The 21,994-nt window shown below is 45.7% G+C and overlaps 1 non-coding gene across 1 annotated transcript; it reads right to left on the bottom strand.

Moving 5' to 3' along the window:
* Nucleotides 1-12,083: 12,083 nt before the first annotated feature.
* On the bottom strand, nucleotides 12,084-12,155 carry Trnac-gca. Its single transcript has one exon. It is a non-coding gene; the product is annotated as a tRNA-Cys (tRNA).
* Between the last annotated feature and the right edge of the window lie 9,839 nt (nucleotides 12,156-21,994).

Genomic DNA, 21,994 nt, shown 5'->3' with positions numbered 1-21,994 from the left:
TCTCACCTCTGAAACTAACACATCAGGTGTGGGAGCTCACAGCTCAGCGAGGCCCTTTCAGCAGGTTCATCCTGTTCCAGATTTAATTCCCTTAACTTTGATCATACTACGGTGGCTTTAAAACATGCCAAGTCTTTCATTCTTCTCCCTTTAAGTTGTGAAACCCAATTAAGCTCCCTCTGAATGTGAGCTGGATGTGCTAACACAGCTCTAATGAACAGAATATTGAGAAGTGATACCATGTCACTTCTGAGAGCACATTGACTGCCACGCTCTTCGTTGCATCTCTGGGGAAGCCAGCTGCCCGGTCATAAGGACACAGTGATGGAGCAGCTCTGTGAACAGGACAGCTTAGCAAGAATTGAGGTCTCCTGCCACTAGCCAGTGAGGAGGAAAGTCCTCTTACCAACAGGCAGAGGAGTGAGCCAGCTCCATGGACAGCCAGTGAGACTGTGACCTCACAGGGGACGCAGAACCAGAGCCACCCAGCAAAGTTAGCCCCAGATTCCGAAGCCAAGGGATCTTAGGCAAGTCAGAAAAACATGGCCTAAGATATTTTGAGCTGAAGAACCACTAATAAGCCAGACTTATAAGGTCGTATGACACACAAAAACTACAATAAATTTGAAAATTTCAAGTGCCTTAAATATATGTGAAATCTGAAAGAAACAGGAAAGAGAGAAAGAGAGAGAGTGAGTAGATGGCCATGGTCTTGACACTATGAGTTTTTTTGGAGAGTGTCATCAACTTTGCAATGGCAAAAAATGCGAGAAAAGCAACCTAAGAAAGGAAGGGTTTATCTGGGCTTTAAGAAGAGATGCAGGGCTGGAGAGATGGCTTAGTGGTTAAGGCTCTTGCCTGCGAAGCCTAAGGACCCAGGTTTGTTTCTCCAGGTCCCACGTAAGCCAGGCGCACATGGTGGTGCCTGCATCTGGGATTCAGTTGCAGTGGCTGGAGGCCCTAGTGCACCCATTCTCACTCTCTCCCTCTCTCTGTCTCTTATAAATAAATAAAAATAAATCTTGTCTTTAAAAAAAATCTTTTGTAGTCATGGAAAATGTTAATAAAAATTAAAAATAAATAAATAAAAGAAGGGACATAGCCCATCGTGGTGGGGAAGGCAACAGGAGCTTTGGAATCATCCTGGAAGATAAATATGTTCTAAAAAGACACTTGTGCCCCTGTCTTTAGCTATCAGACTATGGAAACATGGCCTTGAAGAAATCCACCTAGGAATCTCGTGCTGGGAGAAGGAAAAGGTTGAATACTAATGCAAGGAGAAATTTGTCTCCCAGGAAGAGAGTTCACACGGTTCTGACACCCTGTCAGACCATCTTGCAGGACAGAACAGACTGGAGCTGACATGGGCCAACCATCCCTGGACCAGGACTACTTAGGTATGGGTACTTCTTGCCAGAACTATGAAGAAAAATTGACTTTGTGGTCACTGGACCTTTCAAATCCACTTCTCAATATGGCCACATTGGATAAAACTCCTTTTTCTGTCTTTAACTATTACTTGCCTGTTTAGTTAGACTATCGAGGACAGGTGGCCTAGCCTAGGTAATTAGGGCTGTCCTGGCCCAGGCTCAGACCCTAAACAGCTTCAGTGAGGCAGCTTCACGTTGTGCCCATACTCAGGAAGCACAGAGAGATGGATGCCAGTGCTTAGCCCACTTTTTCCCTTTTTTTTTTTTTTTTTTTTTGAGGCTTTATTTATTTTTAATTTTTTGAGGTAGGCTCTCGCTTTAGCCCAGGCTGACCTGGAATTCACTATGTAGTCTCAGAGTGGCCTCGAACTCACAGCAGTCCTCCTAACTCTGCCTCCCGAGCGCTGGGATTAAAGGTGTGCGCCATCACGCCCGGCTCTTGTTCTTTATTTTTTAAAAGCTTTTCTTGATCACTCTCTTTATTATTGTTGTTATTATTATTATTATTATCATTATTATATTATTTATTTATTTATATTTTTTTTTTGGTTTTGTTTTTGAGGTAGCATCTTATTCTAGCCCAGTCTGACCTGGAATTCACTATGTAGTCTCAGGGTGGCTTCAAATTCACAGCGATCCTCCTATCTCTGCTTCCTGAGTGCTGAGATTAAAGGCATGAGCCACCTATTATTTTCTTCAAAATCAGTACAGGCCAGAAGAGTTGACTCAGTGGTTAAGGCACTTGGTTGCAAAACTTAATAACCTAGGTTTGATTCCCCAGTCCCATGTAACTCCAGAAGCACAAAGTGGCACATGCATCCAGTGTTTGTTTTCAGCAGCCAGAGACCCTGATGTGCCCAATATCTCTCTCCCCCTTGTCTCTTCTCTCTGTCTCTCTCTGCTTGCAAATAAATAATAAAAACCAATACATACTTTTATCCTTTGTTTGGGGGGGTTCGAGGTAGGGTCTCGTTCTAGCCCAGGCTGACTTGGCATTCACTGTGTAGTCCCAGGGTGGCCCTGAAGTCACGGAGATCCTCCTATCTGTGCCTCCTGTGTGCCTTAGATGGCAACAGGCAAGTTCTTATGTGGGAACCCCTGCCTGCTGTTCACTTCTGATCAAATCTAATCACCTGTTGATCGTGGCTGTTACATCCAGCACTCCTTCCTGAATCCTGAGTACAGGACTCTTCAGTGCGAAACAAAGCCCTCCCCGTTTGGTGGCGTGGAAGGGGCTCCACACAGTTCCTAAGACTACTCTCACTGCCTCGGCCAGTCGTAAAGACCTCTCTAGAACATAGGACAGCCTGGTTTGGCCACAGACCTCCTGCTCTGAGGTCTGAACTATTCCATGGAGCACCTCCTCATGAGACACTCACAGAGCCTCAGTCCTGGCCATTCCCCATCCCCATGTGACCTCCTGAGCCATCACTGTCCCCCTTGTTTGGATGGGAGAGCCCAAGCCAGTGTGAGGATGGGGTGATGGAACTGCTATAGAGTCTGGTCCATGGAGGACCTGAGTGACCATAAAAATAAAAGGATCTCAGGCTGGAGAGATGGCTTAGCAGTATTTGCCTGCCAAGCCAAAGGACCCAGGTTCTATTTCCCAGAACCCACGTGAGCCAGATGCACCAGGGGGCACATGTATCTGGAGTTCATTTGCAGTGGCTGTATGCTCTCATGTGCCCATTCTCTCTCTCCCCTTCTCTCTCCCTCTCTCTGCCCCCCCCTCTCAAATAAATAAATTTAAAAATAAGTAAATAAATAAAAGGGTCTCTTAGCAATGAGGTGGATATAACTATAAATAGCCTTAACTGGGGTTGACTCTAGGTCCACGTTTTTAATTTTAATGTTATTTTGGGTCTTTTCTTTTACTATTTTTTTATTAGCAACGTTCATACTTATAGACAATGAACCATAGGAATTCCCTCCCCCCCTACTTTCCCCTTAACAACTCCACTCTCCATTATATCCCCTCCACCTCTCAATCAGTCTCTCTTTTATTTTTTGAAATATTTTATTTTTATTTATTTGAGACAAATAGGCAGGGAGAAAGAAAGAATGGGCACACCAGGACCTCCAGCCTCTGCAAACAAATTCCAGATGTGTGTGCCCCCTTGTGCATCTGGCTTATGTGGGTTCTGGGGAATTGAACTTGGGTCCTTTGGTTTCACAGGCAAGTGCCTTAAGCACTAAGCCATTTCTTCAGCCTCTCTCTCTTTCTTTCTTCCTTCCTTTCTTTTTTTATTTTTTTTATTTTTCGAGGTAGGGTCTTGTTCTAGCCCAGGCTGACCTGGAATTCACTATGTAGTCTCAGGGTGGCCTCGAACTCATGATGATCCTCCCACCTCTGCCCCTCAAATGCTGGGATTAAAGACGTGCACTACCATGCCCAGTTCCTCCCTTTTATTTTATTTATTTATTTTTTTATTTTATTTTATTTTGGTTTTTCAAGGTAGGGTCTCACTCTAGCCCAGGCTGACCTGGAATTCACTATGTAGTCTCAGGGTGGCCTCGAACTCACGGTGATCCTCCTACCTCTGCCTCCCGAGTGCTGGGATTAAAGGCATGCGTCACCACGCCCGGCTACCCTTTTATTTTTGATGTATCTTTTCCTTCTATTATGATGGTCTTGTGTAGGTAGTGTCAGGCACTACAAAGTCATGAATATACAAGCCATTTTGTGTCTGGAAGAGTGCATTGTAAGGAGTCCTACCCTTCTTTTGGTTCTTATGTTCTTTCTGCCACCTTTTCCACAATGGACCCTGAGCCTTGAAAGATGTGATTGAGGGCTGGAGAGATGGCTTAGCGGTTAAGGCACTTGCCTGCAAAGCCTAAGGACCCATGTAAGCCAGATGCACAAGGTGGCATCTGCATCTGGAATTCAGTTGCAGTGACTAGAGGCCCTGATGCACCTATTTTCTCTCTTTTTCTGTCTCCTTCTCTCTGTCTCAAAATAAAATAAATAAATAAATAAATAAATAACAGAAAGGTGTGATAGAGATGTTTCAGTGCTGAGCCCTCCAATGTCACTTCTTCTCAGCATGATGGTACCTTTTGAGTCATTTCAAGGTCCCCACCATCTGAAAAGAGAAGCTTCTCTAACCAAAAATGAGAGTAGCATTAACATATGGGTATGAACATTAAGAAAAGTGTTTACTGGGCAGAGTGGTGAGCATAATATGTACATTTAGGCAGATACCAGCAGACATTCAGTATCAGGGCATGTATTCCCTCCTGCGGAGCAGAGCTCCAGTCCAATTAGAGAGCAGTTATGTTTCCCCCATAACAGACATGCCATTATTGCACCTGTTGGCTCATTTGGCCTAGTGGACCAAATTTAAGGGTTGCAGTGTCCACAGTTGTTTAGCTCCACCAGTGATTTCTCTCTCTCCCATGGAGCTACATGCAGTGCAGATTTCTCCAGTTTTCTGTCAGCTGGTCTACATGGAGGAGGTTTTCAGCTCGGCTCCTGCAGGATTTCTCAGTGACCTTTCAGCGCAAGCATGTGGAGTCTTTAGCAATAGAGAGTCTTGCCGTCTATTCCTGGTGGGACACCAAGAGCCTTGACAATGGCTGTAATATTGCAGGGTGTGGGCATCAGGAACTTTCCTGGCCAACAGCTCACTAGAAGGTATCCTGTTCCTGACACAGGAAATTTTCTGGGTGCGTCATTGTCAAAAAAATTAGGTTTCCATATGATTTATTCATACTGTCTTAGATTTTGATGACCCCCCCCCCATGTTCCTTTACTCAATCTCTTCCCCTAACCTCATTAAATACTTTCTTATTTGTAGCAGAGAGAGAGAGAGATTAAGAGACAGAGTATGGGCACACCAGGGCCTCTTGCCTCTGTAAATGAATTCCACTTTGATGTGTATTCCACTTTGTGCATCTGACTTTACTGGGGAATTGAACCAGAGCTGAAAGGCTTTGAACCCAAGTGCCTTTAACCACAGAACCATCTCCCCAGCCCTGTTTTATTATTTTATCTTAATTTATTTTCAGAGTTGTAGAAAATATTTTATTTACTTATTTAAGAGAAGCAAAGAGGGCTGGAGGGATGGCTTAGTGGTTAAGGCATTTGGCTGCAAAGCCAAAGGATGCAGGTTTGATTCCCCAGGACCCACATTAGCCAGATGCACAAAGGGGCCCATTCTGTCTCTCTCTCCCCCCTTTCTCTGTCAAATAAATGAATAAATAAAAATAAAATATATATAAGAGAGAGAGAATGGGCGCACCAAGACCTCTAGCCACTGCAAACAAACTCCAGACACATGCACCCCCTTGCACATCTAGCTTATATGTGGGTTAGGCTTCACAGGCAAGGGCCTTAACTGCTAAGCCATCTCTCCAGCCCTATTTTTAGGTTTTTGAGATAGATCTCACTCTAACTCAGGCTGCCCTGGAACGTGTGGTAATCCTCTTGCCTCCGCCTCCTAAATGCTAGGATTATAGGAATACACGCAGCTCAGACCTGACTTTATTTTTTATTTATTTGTTGAACTTTTGGGGAGTGGTGTAAGTGTGTGTCTAGGTTGTGATTTCTGCCAGGTGAGTTCAGTACAGGGAGAGAGGGCCAAACAGATAAGAGAATTTGCCAAGCAAACTGCTGCACTGGGCCGTGGACTTGAAGGTGTGCAGGCAGCGACGAGGACATGAGAGGAGATGACAGGTAGTGACATGTGACACAGGTAATAGAGAGATCGCTTGACAGGGTCAGAGTATAAAAGGTGGAAGTCAGCTCCTGCACAGAAATCAAGTTCTTAAAGATTTGGGAAAAAGGGCTCAGCACAAATGGGAAAGAGGACCGGGCATGGAGGCGCACGCCTTTAATCCCAGCACTTGGGAGGCAGAGGTAGGAAGATTGCCATGAGTACAAGGCCACCCTGAGATTCCATAGTGAATTCCCGGTCAGCCTGAGCTACAGGGAGGCCCTACCTGGAACCCCCCCACCCAGAAAAAGGAAGGGGATAAGTAAGGATAATGGGGGGGTTGAATGATCAAAATACATTGTACACATGTATGAAATTGTCAAAAAATAAATTTAGGCTGGGCATGGTGGCACACACCTTTTTCTTTCTTTTTTTTTGGTATTTTTGCTATTTTATTTTTTTTCACAATTTTTTTTTTTTTACATTGCAAAATCTCATTGATTTTATTCTTTTTTTTTAATTTTTATTAACATTTTTCATGATTATAAAAAATATTCCATGGTAATACCCTTCTCCCCCCCCCGCCCCCGCAGGCACACACCTTTAATCCCAGCACTCAGGAGGCAGAGGTAGGAGGATGGCTGTGAGTTCGAGACCACAGTGAGAGTACACAGTGAATTCTAGATCAGCCTGGCCTAGAGCAAGACACTACCTTGAAAACAAAACAAAAACAAAAACAAAATTTAAAAAATTTCTGCCCATGGGTGTGTGTATAGCTGTACAGGTCCCAGTGCACGTGTGCAGAGGCCCAAGGAGGATGTTGGTGAACTCCTCTATCCACTGTGTTTCCTTGAGCCCAGCTTTTTATTTTTTATTTTTATTTTAAATATTTTACTTATTTACTTATTTGAGAGAGACAGACAAAGATAGGCGTGCCAGGGCCTCCAGGCACCGCAAACAAACCCCAGATGCATGCACCACCCTGTACGTGGGTCCTGGGGATCGACCCTGGTCCTTATACTCCGCAGGCAAGCACCTTCACCTCGAAGCCAGCTCTTCAGCCCGAGCCCAGCTCTTTAGACAGATCCCGAGGATCAAGCCAGGCCCTCATGCTTGTGCAGTAAGTACTCTTACCAGCTGAGTCATCTCCCCAGCCCCAATAAAAATATTTTTTTTTATTTTCACATTTTTTATTAACATTTTCCATAATTATAAAAAATATCCCATGGTAATACCTCCCCCCCCCGCACTTTCCCCTTTGAAATTCCATTCTCCATCATATTACCTCCCCATCTCAATCACTGTACTTACATATATACAATACCAACCTATTAAGTACCCTCCTCCCTTCCTTTCTCCTCCCTTTATATCTCCTTTTTAACTTAGTGGCCTCTGCTACTAAGTATTTTCCTTCTTACACAGAAGCCCAATAAAAATATTTTTAAAGCCAGGCGTGGTGGCACATACCTTTAATCCCAGTGCTCCAGAAACAAGTAGGAGGATCCCTGTGAGTCTGAAGCCAGGGAATACAGAGTGAGTCCCTAAGGTCAGCCTAGGCTAGAGTGAGACCCTACCTCAAAAAAGAAAAGGCAGGTGGCGGGGGGTTGCTGAAGAGATGGCTTAGCAGCTAAGCACTTGCCTGTGAAACCTAAGGACCCTGGTTCAAGGCTCAATTCCCCAGAACCCATGTTAGCCAGATGCACAGGGGGCACACAGTTTGCAGTGGCTGGAGGCCCTGGCGCGCCCATTCTCTCTCGCTGTATCTCTATGTGCCTCTTTCTCTGTCTGTTGCTCTCAAATAAATAAATAAAACAAAAAAAAAATTTTTTTTAAAGGCTGGAGAGTTAGCAGTTAAGGTGCATGCTTGCGAAACCTAAGGACCCTGGTTCAATTCTCCAGGTCCCACGTAAGCCAGATGTGCATGGTGGCACATGCTTCTGGAGTTCGTTTGCAGTGGCTAGAGGCCCTGGTGTGCCCATTCTAACTCTCTCTCTCTCTCTCTTTGTCTCTAATAAAAAAAATAAAATCTCAAAAACAAATTGCATGGTATAGTGACACATGCCTTTTAACCCAGCACTTCGGAGATAGAGGTAGAAGGATAGTTGTGAATTCAAGGCCAGACTATAGGGTGAATTCCAGGTCAGCCTGGGCTAGAGTGAGACCCCATCCTGAAAAAGAACAACAACAACAACAAAAAAACAGGGTTGGAGAAATGGTTTAGCAGTTAAGGCACTTGCCTGCAAAGCCAAAGGACCCAGGTCTGATTCCCCAGGGCCCACATAAGCTAGATGTACAAGGTGGCACATGCATCTGGAGTTCATTTGCAGCAGCTGGTGGCCCTGGCACATTCATGTTCTCTCTCCCTCCCTCTCAAATAAATAAACAAAATCAAAATAATTAATTAGGGCTGGAGAGATGGCTTAGCGGTTAAGCTCTTGCCTGTGAAGCCTAAGGACCCCGGTTCGAGGCTCGGTTCCCCAGGTCCCACGTCAGCCAGATGCACAAGGGGGCGCACGCGTCTGGAGTTCGTTTGCAGAGGCTGGAAGCCCTGGCGCGCCCATTCTCTCTCTCTCTCCCTCTATCTGTCTTTCTCTCTGTGTCTGTCGCTCTCAAATAAATAAATAAAAATTTTAAAAAAATAATTAATTATATTTTTAAAAATTTTTTGTATTTTATTCATTATTCATCTGAGAGGGAGGAGAGTGACAGAAAAAGGCTGATAAAGAGAATGAGTATAGCTAGGTGTGGTGGCGCACGCCTTTAATCCCAGCACTTGGGAGGCGGAGGTAGGAGGATCGCTGTGAGTTCAAGGCCACCCTGAGACTCCATAGTGAATTCCAGGTCAGCCTGGGCTAGAGTGAGACCCTACCTCAAAACAAACAAACAAAAAAAATAAATAAATAAAAATAAAACAAAGAGAATGAGTATGGCACACCAGGGCTTCCTGTGACTGGAAACCAACTCCAGACATATGCACCATTTAGAGTATCTGACTTACATAGGTACTGGAGAATCAAACCTGGGTTGTTAGGCTCTGCAGGCAAGTACCTTAGTCTCTGAGCCATCTTGCCAACAATAAATAAATTTAAAAATGAATAATTAAAGCCAGGCACGGTGGCTCACGCCTTTAATCCCAGCACTCAGGAGGCAGAGGTAGGAGGATCACCATGAGTTCAAGGCCACCCTGAGACTACATAGTGAATCCCAGGTCAGCCTGGACTAGAGTGAAACCCCACCTCAAAAAAACAAAGTAGGAATATATATATGTATTCCTACTTTCTAGTTAGTGCTTAGCTCAGGGCCACTTGCCACCCACGATCTTTGTGCCTTGGCACAGCTCTTGCCTTTCTTTTAAATATGCATGTGAGTATATACTGTATATGCTTGTGGGAACGCGTGTGTGAGGAGACCAGTGACTAGAGATTTTGTATCGCCCTCCACTTTACTGACGGAGGCAGCTTCTCTCGGTTGAACCCAGAGCGCAAGGACTGGGCCATTCTAGCTAGCCAGCTCGTTCTGCAGATGCCCGTCCCTGCCTCCCACGTGCTGGGGTCACCGGCAGCCACACGCTCACAGGGCATTTGCGAGAGTGCAGGTTGCCGAACTCTGGAACCCACTCTCATGCTGTTTGATCCATGCGCCGTCTCTCCAGGACCTTCTTTTTGACTTTTTTTTTTTTTTCTTTTCTTTTTGATTTTTTGAGACAGGGTCTCAAACTCACTGTGGAGTTGAGGATGGCCTTCAGATCCTTCTCATCCTGCCTCCGCCTTCCCTCACAAGTACGGGGACGAAGGCGCTTACTACCACGTGCGGCTCCTGCCTCACCTCTCCAGTGACCTCTTCCCTGTTCTGGAGCCCGGATCGGGTACCTATCACTTGAAATGTATTTTTAGGGCTGGAGCAATGGCTTAGCAGTTAAGCGCTTGCCTGTGAAGCCTATGGACCCCGGTTCGAGGCTCGATTCCCCAGGTCCCACGTTAGCCAGATGCACAAGGGGGCGCACGCGCCTGGAGTTCGTTTGCAGAGGCTGGAAGCCCTGGCGCGCCCATTCTCTCTCTCTCCCTCTATCTGTCTTTCTCTCTGTGTCTGTTGCTCTCAAATAAATAAATAAATAATGAACAAAAAATATTTTAAAAAATGCTTTTTTGAAATGTATTTTTAAATGAATGAGTGAATGGGAATGAATCCCTGTATGAACAGTTGTGCTAAGTGCTCTCAGCTCCTCAAAGCAGCAAATGGAAAGTGCAGTGTAAAACGAAGCCCAGAAGCCCAGCTAGGTACTTGAGCCACTGATCAAAGCTGCAGCTACTCCTGAAAAGTTCAGCATCTTTCCGTAAGCTTTTAGAGTCTGGCTCGCTAGACAAACTAGACTCCTTAAATGCCATAGGCTTGCCTCTCGCTGAACTGCTTCCAGGAGTTCATAGCCAGGCGTGGTGGCGCACGCCTTTAATCCCAGCATTTGGGAGGCAGAGATAGGAGGGTCGCCATGAGTGTGAGACTCGTGAACAGTGAATTCCAGGTCAGCCTGAGCTAAAGTGAGACCCTACCTCGAAGCACCCCACCCCGCAAAAAAAAAAAGAAAAGAAAAAGAAGGGGTTCTTTTTATGTATTTATTTCAGAGAGTGAGAGAGGGAAAGAGGCAGACAGAGAGAGAGAGAGCAAGAGAGAATAGGCACACCAGGGCCTTCCACCACTGCAAAGGAACTCCAGACACATGCGCCACTTTGTGCATCTGACTTACGTGGGTCCTGGGGAATTGAACCAAGGTCATTTGGCTTTGCTAAGCCACCTCTCCAGCCCAAGAAGGGGTTCTTGCTTCGAAGTGGGACTGAACAGAAGGTAGGGTGTGTCTGGGCCGGGGAGTGAGATGTGGAGACTGGAGGTGTGTGACTTTTCCTGGGAAGTTTTTTTTTCAATATTTTATTTACTTATTTGAGAGAGGAGACAGATAGAGAGAAAGAGAGATGTATGTGCCACCTTGTATATCTGGCTTATGTGGATGCTGGAGAATTAACCTGGGTCTTTGGGCTTCACAGACAAGCACCCTAACTGCTAAGCCATCTCTTCAGCTCCTTAGGAATCTATTTCTCTTCATCTCAAAAAAAAAAAAAAAAAAAAAAAGACAGCTCAAAGAAATGAGTCCTCCCAAGTTCAGCTTGGTGAATCAATTAATTTATTGGTGTCACAGGAACATGGGTGATTCACAGGCAGCCTCATCATGGGAAAGCCCCATGCCAGCAAACTTGGGGACTCACCTAAGCTGCATCCCTGTAGTTTCCTGCACAACTTGCAGACAGCTTCACCCCTGGAACAGCCCCCTTGCCCCAGAAATTGTTTACTGCTTATATGATCTCACGGAGGGTCTTGAAAGTTTCTTGCACAGTCCATGAACTTGGTGAGTCCTCCCCTCTTTCCAGGAAGAAATGGTTCAACCTGGAGCAAGAGCTACTCAGCAGGTCACAGGAGGAGGACATGGGTCAGTGGGTAGACCTTACATTAAACAGACATTTATTGAGCCCCCGCCCCAGTCGACGCATGCCAGGTGCTGAGGACCCCTAGCAGAATAAGACTTCACCTTGGCACCCAGGGAGCCCGTGGTCCAGAGAGCTGTCCCCCAGGGTGATGTATCTGCTAAGTAGCAGCATAACAAGAGGTCTTTTGAGCTTGAGCTTCATGGACAGATCAGGAAAAAACTATCTTCTGGATGGTTTTGTCAGCATCAAGGGGGAAAGGAAAGAGACGAGGCAGATCGTCAAGAAAGAGCCAGGCTCAGCCAGCTCCGGTGGTCACAGCAGTCTCTCTTCTGTCCTGTCTTCCAACAAACAGTTCTGTTTTGTTTCATCTTTCCACCTGATCACATCACTCCCTCTGGTGGAGGCTCCACTTAGTATCCATTTCTTCAGCTCCTTGATCCTCTTGTTTCCCTGTTATCACCACCTTTTCTTCCCAAATACCACAGTCTCCCAAAAAACTGACTCCATCTATGGCTGGAGTTGACAAGGGGCACCTGGATTTGAACCAGGGACCTCTTGATCTGCAGTCAAATGCTCTGCCACTGAGCTATGCCCCCTGCTGACACTATGCTTCTTAATAGTATCATTTCACCTTGACTATCACATTACATATTAGCATTGGCTGTAAGTTGCAGACTGATACAATAAGGAACTTTGTTGGACCACGATAGAAATATCAGAGAAGCTGGCTGCCAGTGTGTGTGAAACTTTTCTTGGGGAAACGTCAGCAAACATATGGTCACTAGGGCGCCAACAGCAGACCAAAGTAGCAGTTATACCAAAGTCCAACTCAAACTCATAATTTATTGGGGTTACTACAGGAGTATGGGAGAGGTGAATCCCAGCACTGATAATCCCAGCTGTGATAACTTTTTTTTTTTTAATTTATTTATTTATTTATTTGAGAGCGACAGACACAGAGAGAAAGACAGATAGAGGGAGAGAGAGAATGGGTGCGCCAGGGCTTCCAGCCTCTGCAAACGAACTCCAGACGCGTGCGCCCCCTTGTGCATCTGGCTAACGTGGGACCTGGGGAACCGAGCCTCGAACCGGGGTCCTTAGGCTTCACAGGCAAGCGCTTAACAGCTAAGCCATCTCTCCAGCCCCAATGATAACTTTTTTATACTAATTCAAACTAATAAGTTCATACGGTGCTTTTGTTTGTTTGTTTGTTTTGTTTTGTTTTATTTTGTTGTATCAAGGTAGGTTCTCACTCTAGCCCACACTGACCTGGAATTCGCTATGGAGTCTCAGGGTGGCCTTGAACTCACTGCAATCCTTCTACCTCTGCCTCCCGAGTGCTGGGATTAAAAGCGTGTGCCACCACACCCGGCTCATACAGTGCTTTTCAAATTTTATTTTAATTAATTTATTTTTTACACAGTGCTTTTTGTTAGTTGTTTGGTTATCCAGCCCCACATTCTACAATAACAAGGCTGGTGACATGGGGCTTCTCATGTCCTCATGTACAGCTCTTCTGGTAAACGATTTGGAAATACAGTATTTGTCCTTACATCTGAGAATCCACTTTTATCTTAAAGAAATAAAACCTCTCCGACCAGCTGAGTTGCTTGCAAGTCATGCAGGGAGCCCCAGGGGGGATGCAGCTTCCCAGGGCTGCCCCATGTGCTGGGGTGGGCTTTTCGATAATGTAGCTGCCTTTGAGTTTTTTATGCTACTTACTATACATCGCTCAACCTGCTTTCTAAGTAACCCCAGTAAATTTACTGATTTACTAAGATGAAACAAGTACATAAAACATACAAACAGGCCAGTGCAGTGATACATGATGTCGCCTCAGCACTCAGAAGGCTGTGGCAGAAGGATGACCCACACACAGGAGGTCAAGACAAGCAGAAGCAACACAGCAAGACCTCATCTCAAAGCAGAGAAACAGCCGGGCGTGGTGGTGCACATCTTTAATCCCAGCACTCGGGAGGCAGAGGTAGGAGGATTGCTGTGAGTCCAAGCCCACCCTGAGACTCCATAGTGAATTCCAGGTCAGCCTGAGCTAGAGTGAAACCCTACCTTGATACCTTGAAGAACCAAAAGAGGAAAAAAAAAAACAGAGAAATAAGGGGACAAGACAAGAGAGGAGGGATAAAGGAAAAAAGGAAAGGAGAAACAAAATGAAGGAAAGGAAGAAAAGAAAGGTGGGCCAACACATGGAAAATACCATAGGAAGATCATCAGTCTTATTTGGACTTTAAAATTAGAAGAAGAAAAAAAAAACCTATGTGTTCAATGATAGAAGAATGATTAAACAAGCCGGGTGCGGTGGCGCACACCTTTGAATCCCAGCACTTGGGAGGCAGAGGTAAAAGGATTGCTGTGTGTTCAAGGCCACCATGAAAATACATAGTGAATTCCAGGTCAGCCTCAACAAACAAAAAAAGAATGATTAAATAATATTTACTCGGTACAATGTTATATATCTATTTTACAAAGTCATTTAACTTTTCTTAATACTGCCTGCTATATGCAAGACACTGTGCTAACCAAGATTGACACAGAAATAGGAAAAATAATTCCCTCAGAGTTCCACCTTATTTGCTGTGATGTGGTTCCACCTTTTCATCAATAACCCCCTTCTCTCCACCCATACCTTTTCCTTCCTTCCTTCCTTCCTTCCTTCCTTCCTTCCTTCCTTCCTTCCTTCCTTTCTTTCTTTCTTTCTTTCTTTATTTATTTATTTTAAATGAGGCAAAGCCTCCTGCAGCCCAAGCTGGCCTCCTCCAACTTACTGTGCAGCTGAGTGAGGCTAGTCTTGAGATCCTGTCTCTGGCTCCTGAGCTCTGGGATTACAAGCATATGCCACCATGTCTGGTACATCCCACTTTTGGGGGGGGCATTGAGGTAGTGTTTCACTTCAGCTCAAGTAGTCTCAGGGTAGCCTCAAACTCATGGCAATCCTCCTACCTCTGCTTCCTGAGTGCTGGGATTAAAAGTGTGTGCCACCACACCCTGCATTTTTTTTTTTTTTTTTTTTTTGAGAGACAGAGCAGGAGAGAGAGAACTGGCATGCCAGGGCCTCAGCCACTGAAATCAAACTCCAGAAGCTTGCACCAGCACTTGCCTTGCTTTGTGCTAGGTGAAGCTGGCTGTAACACCCACAAACCTGCCCCCAACAATACTCCTCCTCCAGGAGGCTCCAGTTCCCAGATTGCCATCAGCGAGGGATCAAACATGAGAACACATCAGTTTATGGGGAACACCTAAAATCAAGCCACCACACCCAGCCAGTTTTGTTTTTTATTTATTTACTAGAGAGAGAGAAGGTGCACACCGGGGCCTCTAACCACTACAAATGAACTCGACACAGGTACCACCATGTGCATCTGGCTTATGTGGGTACTGGGGAATTGAACCTGCATCCTTAGGCTTCACAGGCAAGTGTCTTAACCACTAAGCAATCTTTCTAGCCCCAGCCAGTTTTTTGTTTGTTTTTTTTTAATATTATTTAGAACCTGGCATGGTGGTGCATGCCTCTAATCCCAGCACTCGGGCGGCAGAGGTAGGAGGATTGCTGTGAGTTCGAGGCCACCCTGAGAATAAATAGTGAATTCCAGGTCAGCCTGGGCTAGAATGAAACCCTACCTGGAAAAAAAAAAATATTTATTTGCAAGACTGAGAGAAAGAGAGGAACAGTGGTAGGGGACGAGAAAGAGGGGGGAGGAAAAGAATGTGTGTATGAGCGTGCCAGGGCTTCATGGCATTGCAAATGAACTCCAACATGGGGCATGTTGTACATCTGGCTTTATGTGGTTACTATCTGGCAGTCACCTCTAATCACTATTTTTTTAACCATTTTATTCATTTATTTGACAGAGGCAGAGAGAGAGAGAGAAAGCGTCAGAGAGAAAAAGAGAATGGGTACAAATGGGCCACTGCAAACGAACTCCATGTGCATGTGCCACCTTGTGCATCTGGCTTACCTGGTACTGGGGAACAGAGCCTCAAACCAGGGTCTTTGAGCTTCACAGGCAAGTGCTTAACCACTAAGCCATCTCTCCAACCCAGATCTACATACTTTTGAGACAGATGAAGAAGACCTATCACTCCCAGGGACCCTGGAAGAAAGAAAACCCAAATGCTTTTTGTGCAAGAACTGATTGGATTATATGGTTTTATTGTTGTTTTGGTTTTTTTGAGGTAGGGTTTCACTCTGGCCCAGGCTGACCTGGAATTCATTATGTAGTCTTAGGGTGGCCTCCCAGGTGCTGGGATTAAAGGTGTGTGCCACCATGCCCGGCTTGGATCATATGGTTTTTGTCTTTCACAAATTAATGACAAGTATTAGATGAGTTGATTTGGGTATGTTAAACCAGGTTTACATGCCCAGGATAAATATCACTTGGTTATCATGTAATTCTAAACTTGAGAGACACTTGTGCCTTTCCTTTTGACTATCAAGCTATTGAAACAATGAACCCCAAAGGATTGAAATGTCCTCAGGAATCTCATGCTGGGAAAAGAAAAAAGCTACAGCCTGGTGTCAGAGGAAGAACTTGACTCCACACCGTTTTGATTTCAGGAGAGACCGGAGCCCCGACACTGACAGGCCAGGCTGATGAGACGACCCCTTGACCAGGACTCTTCATCATACATCACTCCTGTCCTTCGTTTACGTCAGCACTTGGAAGACAGGGGCCTTACACTTCTTTACTCTTTTGGCCATTGTGGCTACATTGAATAAATCTCACTAGGCTAGGTTGTTAAGGCTGCTAGAGCCAAGGATATGACCCTCACAACTCTGTACCCCATCCTAGGTCACAACTCTGGTAACAATTATGTATAATTTTGATATATTGCTGAATTTTCCTTTTTTTTTTTTTTTTTTTTCGAGGTAGGGTCTCACTCTAGACCAGGAAGACCTGGAATTAACTATATAATCTCAAGGTGGCCTCAAACTCATGGCAATCCTCCTACCTCTGCCTCCTGAGTGCTGGGATTAAAGGCGTGCCCCACCACGCCCGGCTTTTAAATTATTATGAACTGTATACTATGAACATATTACATATCGATCATATTTCCACTGGATATACTCTTTTTACTTATTTATTTATTTTTATTTTTTAGAGAGAGAGAGAGCACAAGAGAGGATTGGCCTACCAGAACCTGAGCCACTGCAATCTAACTCCAGACGCTTTCACCACCTGGTGGGCATGCGCGACCTTGTGTTTGTCTCATCTTTGTGCATCTGGCTTCGGTGGGATCTGGCTGGAGAGCTGAACATGGGTCCTTAAGCTTCGCAGGCAAGCACCTTAGCCACTAAGCTATCTTTCCAGTCCAGGTTGTAGTCTAATACACCCTCTCTCCTACACCTATTCCACTGAGGCCCCTCCTTGGTGGTGATGGTGGTATTCACTAAGGGGTCATGGTTTCCCAGCATTCAGCTCCTGTTCCATAGAATGGCTCTATCCAGAGACACTTGCTCATATTTTTTAAAATTTTATTCATTTGAAAGGGAAGGGATGGAGGGAAGGAGAGAGTGTGTGGGAAGGAAGGAGAGAGAAGGAGGGAGCTAGAGAATGAGAATGAATATGAAATGGGTGCTCCAGGTTCTCCTGCCACTGCAAATGAACTCCAGATGCTTGCACCACTTTGAGTACTTTGAATTGAATCCAGGCCATTAGGTTTTGCAGGTAAGCGCCTTTAACCACTGAGCCATCTCTCCAGCATGCTCCCCCCCCCCCCCACACACACACAGCACTTGCTCATTCTTTGAGACCCAGCAAAAGTGTCAGGCTCTTGCGGGCAGACCCTGACTCTCAACAGATGATCTCTCTGCTCCCTGGTGCCTGCTTCAATGTGTATTCCTCTACCTAGCCCTGCCTTATACTGGACTTGAGCCCTTTATGTAACCCACACATCCACTCAAAGCATGGGTGTGCTCACAGCAGACTCCAGGGTCAGTATTTCAATGCTACCTATAGCGCAGAAAATGGTGAATACATAACTGAACCCACAACTGCCCTCCCCTGCTCACTTGCCCTACAATCTCACACTAAAAGTGGCAATGACTGTCTCAAGACTGCCCAGCGGTGCTTGCAACAGATGAAGCAAACATTTCTCAAGTACCCTTAAGCCAGGCTTTGTGGGCCTGGACTCACACGGGGGTCCTGGAAGGGCTTATATTTGGTTTCATGCTCTAATGTAACCTTTTTTTTTTTTTTTTCCCAGGTAAGGCCTCGCTGTAGTCCAGGCTGACCTGGAATTCACTATGCCACTCCTACCTCTGCCTCCCAAGTGCTAGGATTAAAGATGTGCACCACCATGCCCAGCTCTTACCTCTTTTTTTGAGACAGGGTCCTAAGAAGTCCAGGCTGGCTTCAAGTTATGCAGCTATGAGACTTGGAGAGATGGCTGAGCAGGTAAGGTGCTTGCCGGCGACCCATGTTCTGCTCTCCAGATCCCACATAAGCCAGATGAACAAGGGCGAAGCAAGCTCAGTCACACATGCCTACGAGGTAGTGCAAGTGTCTGGAGTTCGATTGCAGGGGCTGAGGCCCTGGTGCCAATTCTCTCTCCCTCTCTAAAAAAAACAAACAAACTATGTAGCTAAAGATAGCCTTGAATTTCTGAGTGCTAGGGTAACAGGTGTTTACCACTATACCTGTTCTATGTGGCACTGGGGATCAAACCCAGAGCTTTCTACATGCTAGACAGGCACTGGGCCCACTGAGCTCACGCTCTATTGGCATCTTGAAACCCTTAATCCTGAACTTGGCTTCAGCCTCGTTATCCTCCAGGTGTGCCGGGGTCAGTAACCAGAGCGACAACTCAGCCCGGCCCAGCGGGAAAGTGCCATCTGTGTCCCAGAAGGAAATAACCTGTATTTCATGGGTAATGTATACGGCTAGTTTCTGAGGGGCACCTAACCAAGTACCACAGGTCAGGAGCTAAAAACGATGGAAATTTATTCTCACATTTCTGGAAGCCAGAAACCTGAAATTGAGATGCCCCATAGCCATATTCATTGGAGACTCGGGGCAGGGGATCTGTTCCATGCTGCTGTCTTGGCTTCCAGTGTTGCTGGCAGTCCGGCATTGCTTCGTGGGGACACATCACTTCAAGCTCTCCAGTATCTCCAGCATACTGTGTGTGCATGTCCATGTGGTATTCTTACATGCACACCAGTTAAGACTAGGGATCTCCCTACTCCACTGCATGTATGCATATAGGCACACACATGCCATGGCACTTACATGCAGGTGAGAGACAAACTCCTTCCGTCCCAAATAAGCAACTTGTTTTTTTTTTTTTTTTAAAGGTGGACAGAACAGCTGAGGGGCTGGCTCAGCAGTTAAGGCACGTGCCTGCAAAGCCTAGCGACCCAGGTTTGATTCCTCAGTACTCACGTAAAGCCAGATGCACAAAGCAGCACAGGCATCTGGAGTTCATCTGCAATGGCACTGTGCCCTGGCATGACCATTGTCTGTCTCTACTTGCAAATAAGTAGTTTTGTTTTTTTTAAATTGTTTGAGAGTCAGAGAGAAAGAGACAATGGGCGCACCAGGGTCTCCAGCCACTGCAAATGAACTCCAGATGCATGTGCCACATTGTCCATCTGGCTTACGTGGGTCCTGGGGAATCGAACCACGGTTTTTTGGCTTTATGGGGAAACACCTTAACTGCTAAGCCATCTCTCCAGCCCTTTTTTTGTTTTTCAAGGTAGGGTTTCTCTCTAGCCCAGATTGATCTGGAATTCACTATGTAGTTTATGGCCTCAAATTCATGGCAATCCTACCTCTGCCTCCCAAGTGCTGGGATTAAAGGCATGCACTACCATGCCTGGATTAATAATTCTTTTGTTTATGTTTTATGCGGCAGGGTCCCACTCTAGTCCAGACTGACCTGGAATTCACTATGTAGTCTCAGAGTGGCCTCGAAGTCACGGTGATCCTCCTACCTCTGCCTCCAGAGTGCTGGGATTAAAGGGTGCACCACCATGTTTGGCATTAACTATTAATAACAAATTAATATTTTTTAAAGGTGGACAGTGCCTGTGGAACATCATTTGAGATTGGCCTCCACATACATGAATGTACACACAAAAAACTGGGCATGCATGACACAACTTTATGGAAATATTAATTTTATTTGAGAGAGAATGGGGCACACCAGAGCCTCCAGCCACTGCAAACTCCAGACACATGCACCACCTTGTGCATCTGATTTATGTGGGTCCTGGGGAACTGAACCTAGTTCCTTTGGCTTTGTAGGCAAGTGCCCCAACCACTAAGCCATCTCTCCCCTGGGAAACATTTTTATTCATAAACATGGAGTACTTTCCAAGAACAAGGCATAGGGCAGGATGCCAAGGCCCCTGCCCTGGCCCATCAAGCCCACATGGATCTTGCTTTCCTTTGGGGCCCTGTCAGGACTTCATTCCATCCAGGACTTTTTTCAGAACGTTGAAATGGAAGTCCAGTTGAAAATAACTGTAACTCGCCATTGATTATCCAAACATGGAGTCAAATACAGTTACTGCATCACAAACAAGTACCAATGCTGACAAGATCACTGGGTAGAGGGGAGTTAATAATTCCTCATAAATGTGGCCTTATTTACAGAGGTTTTAAGTGGATATGACAAATGACAGATTTTCATTAAAAAGCAACTTGACAGACGTGAAAGCCCAGGGCACAGCCAGAGCTAAGAGCTACCCCACTTCTTCCAGAGCAGAGCAAAGCCGAGTTTATCCACATCTGCTCATCCTCTGAAGTGAGGGTGGCACCGTCCCAGCCGCTCAGGGCCGGGGGGGGGGGGGGCGGGAAGGGCGGTCCTTGGAAACACACATGCATGCACTGCAAGTACTCAGGGTCATTGGTGGAGAGATGGGGTACTTGGCAGTTTAGCCTTATAATGCCTAGGGATCTGAAGACCCAATCTGAACAAAAATCTTCAGTAGCTAAGGAGAAACTCAATTTTTCAAAATGGCAGTGTTTCAAAGTGGCCAGCTATCCATTTTGGGTGAAAAGCCCAAGTGGCTGGCCTAAATTGTTGAATGTGACGTTGAGAGCTAACAGATCCCAGGGGATCTTCAGCTATTGGTGGGCCATACTCATGTTTCCCTTCCTCTTAACTTTTGGTGTTTCTGCAACATGTCCTGTGCTCTGGGTCACCTGCCTGTGTTCATGTGTTCCCCAGGTGCTACTGAAGAGACATCCCCCATGACCCACAGCTACAGAAAGGCCAGTGGCAGGACAGGCTGAGGTCCCTTTGCTTGTCAGCTCCGGCTACAGCTGTACTCAATCTTCTGCTCAAAGTCTGGGACACAGTCAGACCAGGCCCTTCTGTGACAAAGTGGTCCAGAGAGCTGCCTTTCTCAGGTTGGGGTGGGAGTTGAGGAGAGGTCAGGAAAAAGTTCTTTGGGTTTTTTGTTTTTGTTTTGAGTCAGAGTTTCATGGTGGCCAGGCTGGCCTCAAAATTAGCATGTTGCTGAGGATTCCTAATCCTCCTGCTTCCACCTTCCTAGGACGGGGATTACATTACAGGCATGCATCACAGACTCAATTCCCAAGAATCTTGTCACAACTCACCAAAGCTCTTGGATATGTGCCTAAGGCCATCTGAGCTGGTCTTATTAATGTGAAGCCAAGCAAAGCATTGTGGCACATGCCTGTAATTCTAGCCGCTCCAGAGGCTGAGGCAGGACCAAAAGTTTGAGGCCACCCTAGGTAACACAGAAAATTTAAGGCCAGTCTGGGCAACTTAACCTATCTCAACATAAACTTTTTGGTTTTTCGAGGTAGGGTCTCACTGTAGCTCAGGCTGACCTGGAATTCACTATGTAGTCTCAGGGTGACCTCGAACTCATGGCGATCCTCTTACCTTTGCCTCCCGAGTGCTGGGGTTAAAGACGTGCACCACCACACTCAGCATAAAAATTTTTTTAAAAAATTTTATTTTACTCATTTACTTAAGAGAAAGAAGCAGATAGAAAGAATGGGTGTGTCAGGGCCCCTAACCACTGCAAATGAACTCCAAATGTATGTGCCATCTTTGCTTTATGTGGGTTCTGGGGAATCAAACCTGGGTCCTTTGAACTTTTGCAGACAAGCATTCTCTAAGCCATCTCTATAGCCCATAAAAACTTTTTAAAAAAATATTTTTATTTGCATGTGCACATATGTGCATGTGTGCGTGGGCAGACCAAGACTTCATGCACCACTTGTCTGGCTTTATGGGGATATTGCAGACTCAAGCCAGCAGGCTCTGTAAGCAAGCACCTTCAAGAGCCAAACCATACCCTCAGCCCCTCAACTAAGAAATTTTTAGGGCTGGAGAGATGGTTTAGTCATTAAGACACTTGTCTGCAAAGCTAAAGAACCTAGGTTCAACTCCCCAGGACCCACATGAGTCAAATGTACAAGGTGGTGCATGCTTCTGG

Source organism: Jaculus jaculus, chromosome 10 (genome assembly GCF_020740685.1).
Source record: "Jaculus jaculus isolate mJacJac1 chromosome 10, mJacJac1.mat.Y.cur, whole genome shotgun sequence".
Taxonomy (NCBI): domain Eukaryota; kingdom Metazoa; phylum Chordata; class Mammalia; order Rodentia; family Dipodidae; genus Jaculus; species Jaculus jaculus.
This window is presented reverse-complemented; position numbering and strand designations above follow the sequence as displayed.